Source organism: Palaemon carinicauda, chromosome 3, assembly GCF_036898095.1.
Source record: "Palaemon carinicauda isolate YSFRI2023 chromosome 3, ASM3689809v2, whole genome shotgun sequence".
Classification (NCBI taxonomy): Eukaryota; Metazoa; Arthropoda; class Malacostraca; order Decapoda; family Palaemonidae; genus Palaemon; species Palaemon carinicauda.
In genome coordinates, this window is record NC_090727.1 from 20,333,762 (window position 1) to 20,337,059 (window position 3,298).

Consider the following 3,298-nt stretch of genomic DNA (forward strand, 5'->3'; position numbering starts at 1 on the left):
CAAATTTCATGAATTTTTTTGGGTACCCAAATGAAATAGGAAGTGGCTAATTTTTTTAGGGAATAAACATATGTTATCCTAAAATAGAAATATGTAAAAAAATCTTCATTATTTTGTAAATTACATTTATATCAGGGGCCATATCTAAAGGTAATTTTTGAGTACTTAGAAATTTCGTAAAAAAATACATATATTTTATATATAATATGATATTTATGCAGGTAAAAATATACCAAAATATCACAAATTCTATAGGGAACAAGAATATATATAGATAGGGCAGCTTACGCTTCGGATATGTCCACAAAATGGCCGCCAACCACACTGACTCAGACTCCCTAATCTGCCACTTGAAATGTAGGAAGGGTATGTCAATTTCAAGGTGTTATTTACTAATCTAATTATTATTGGATATGCATAAAAATTGTATGGTGGGTTGCTGGATAATTGACGATTATTTTACGACTATAAAATTAAAATTCTGACCCAAAAAAATTTTTTTGAAGGGAAATAAAATCGAAAAAAAAAAATGTAAAACACTATAATATTTTAGCTAAAAAAAATTGATGATATTCAATCAAAAAAAAAAGTAAACAAAATTTTCCGACAAATAAACATCTAGAGGAATCATTACTCTGTGATAGTTCCTTAGTACGTAGTAATTTTGAAAGAATTGGGAAAAAACGAAAAAATGGCAATCACCGGAAAATCGAACACATACCTATATATACGCCATATCTGGCTAAAAAAAAGATAGGCATGGGTAGCCAGATCATCTAGAAACACTTTCCAACACTATGAAAATATAAGTTTTGCGACACTACTTGCCAATTCCTTACGGTAACATGACTAAGCAAAAAAATGCAAAACAAATAAAAAGGGGCACTCGCGGAAAAATGGCTAACATTCTAATATACGGCATTTCAGAAAAAAAAAATTCAGCCACGTGCTAGGCAAACCATCAAGGCACATTTTCCGACAAATAAACATCTAAATGAATAATTACTCTGTGATAGTTCCTTAGTACGTAGTAATTTTGAAAGAAATGGGAAAAAACGAAAAAATGGCAATCACAGGAAAATCGAACACATACCTATATATACGCCATATCTGGCTAAAAAAAGAAGATAGGCATGGGTTGTACAAAAATAAATATAATTTATTTTTTTGTATAAAAATTTTTTTTTTCTTCTTTCTAATTTCTCACGCAGTTTTGTGTGGACTTGAGTGGGGTAATTTTTTGTTATATGTTCTGTGTGCATGACTGTTTTTTGTAAAATGTCTTTACAGGTTTTTTGTTATGTAATTTTAAATTAATTTGCATAATGGCCTTATCTGTTGTTGGGTGGTCTTAAGGACCAAGACAAGCAATAATTCTCGGGAACTAATCTTTGTTTTGGTTTCCGAGCTAACGTGTGACACGACGGAGAAATGATCGTCAGTGAATTCTGCTACTTCAACGGAGAGTGTGGCTTGAGGGGTTCACTCTCGCTTTTCACTTTTGGACACCGTGGGTACTGAGGTGCTATGAAGAGCGCTAAACAGACTTGTTGAGTGGAAGACATTTACTACAAATGGATCCTGTCGACGTTTGTGCTTTCATTTTGAAAATGGCTCTTTGCTAAATACAGGCTCACTCTCTCTCTCTCCCCATCTCTGGACTTTGCATCTGGCACGGAGCGCCCAACGTGATATAAAATCCTTCACTTAAGCCATACATGCTTCGCCCTTTAGCTAAGGTAAGGCCATTAGTGTCTTTTAGTTGAGGTTTCAGAAGTCCTGACGTGACCTAAAATAACAATAAAATAACTCTGTAAGGACAAGTTACGTAAAACTTTTCATGTATTATGCATCCGTAATAGTTTTGTTACTTTATTTTTTCTCGTACAGTTCTGCGAGTGCTAGTGTTACAGTTGGACTGTATCGATCAGTCTTAGCCCATTATACGGATGGTGTTGTTTTCCGCTGGTAGGTTATTAATTAGTTACTGATATATTATGTCGATATTATTTATTTGAGAATATTTGACATTGTTGGTCTACGTGTAATTAGTTCCCTTTCCTTCTTGTTCATTGTAGGTGTGGTAGGCTTACCTGGGTACAGTAACGACCGGTAATTGTAACCTGACCAATTTATCCTCGATTGGTAATTAAGAATTTTTGTGTATTGCCCGTATATTAAGCGATATAGTTTCATATTAACGTTTGTGCCTTCAGTGGTAATTTTTGTTTATAATGTAATTGTCTGAACTTGCAGGTTATGATGCAGAGTCGATAGCCGATAACAGAAAGGTCATTGAAACTAAAGAGGATATTGTTAATTCAATAGGATTGTTCGTACTATATACTTTTTTATTAAAATACTGAATTGAGTTTTTGTATTTTATTTTTACCTCCATGTTTCACCACCTTAAAATATATATGTTGTGTTATCGATTTCGTTTTCTGTATATGGGTAGCCAGATCATCTAGAAACACTTTCCAACACTATAAAATTATAAGTTTTGCGACACTACTTGCCAATTCCTTACGGTAACATGACTAAGCAAAAAAATGCAAAAAAAAAATAAAAAGGGGCACTCGTGGAAAAATGGCCATTCTAATATACGGCATTTCAGAAAAAAAAAAAAATTCAGCCACGTGCTAGGCAAACCATCAAGGCACATTTTCCGACAAATAAACATATAAATGAAATATTACTCTGTGATAGTTCCTTAGTACGTAGTAATTTTGAAAGAAATGGGAAAAAACGAAAAAATGGCAATCACAGGAAAATCGAACACATACTTATATATACGCCATATCTGGCTAAAAAAAATAGGCATTGGTAGCCAGATCATCTAGAAACACTTTCCAACACTATAAAAATATAAGTTTTGCGACACTACTTGCCAATTCCTTACGGTAACATGACTAAGCAAAAAAATGCAAAACAAATAATAAGGGGCACTCGCGGAAAAATGCCCAACATTCTAATATACGGCATCTCAGATAAAAAAAAAGACATGCACGTGTTAGCCCAACCATCAAGGCACACTTCCTAACACATAAACATGAAAAAAAAATCAATAATATACGGCAATTCCTTACTACGTAGTAAATTTTTACAAATATTGAAAAAAAAAACAGAAATTGGCAACCGCAGTTAAATACCCAATATACCAATAACTACGTCGTATCTGACAAAAACAAAATCACGCATGGGTAGCCAGATCATCTAGACACACTTTCCAACACTAAAAAAGCAAAAGTTTTACGACACTATTTCGCAATATCTTACGGAAAAATGACTTGGCACA

At 33.4% G+C, this 3,298-nt stretch overlaps 1 long non-coding RNA gene across 1 annotated transcript; it reads left to right on the top strand.

Moving 5' to 3' along the window:
• Positions 1 to 1,201: 1,201 nt before the first annotated feature.
• On the top strand, positions 1,202 to 2,372 carry LOC137636870 (uncharacterized). The gene is made up of 2 exons (XR_011043264.1): positions 1,202 to 2,145; positions 2,257 to 2,372. It is a non-coding gene; the product is annotated as an uncharacterized lncRNA (long non-coding RNA).
• Positions 2,373 to 3,298: the final 926 nt, after the last annotated feature.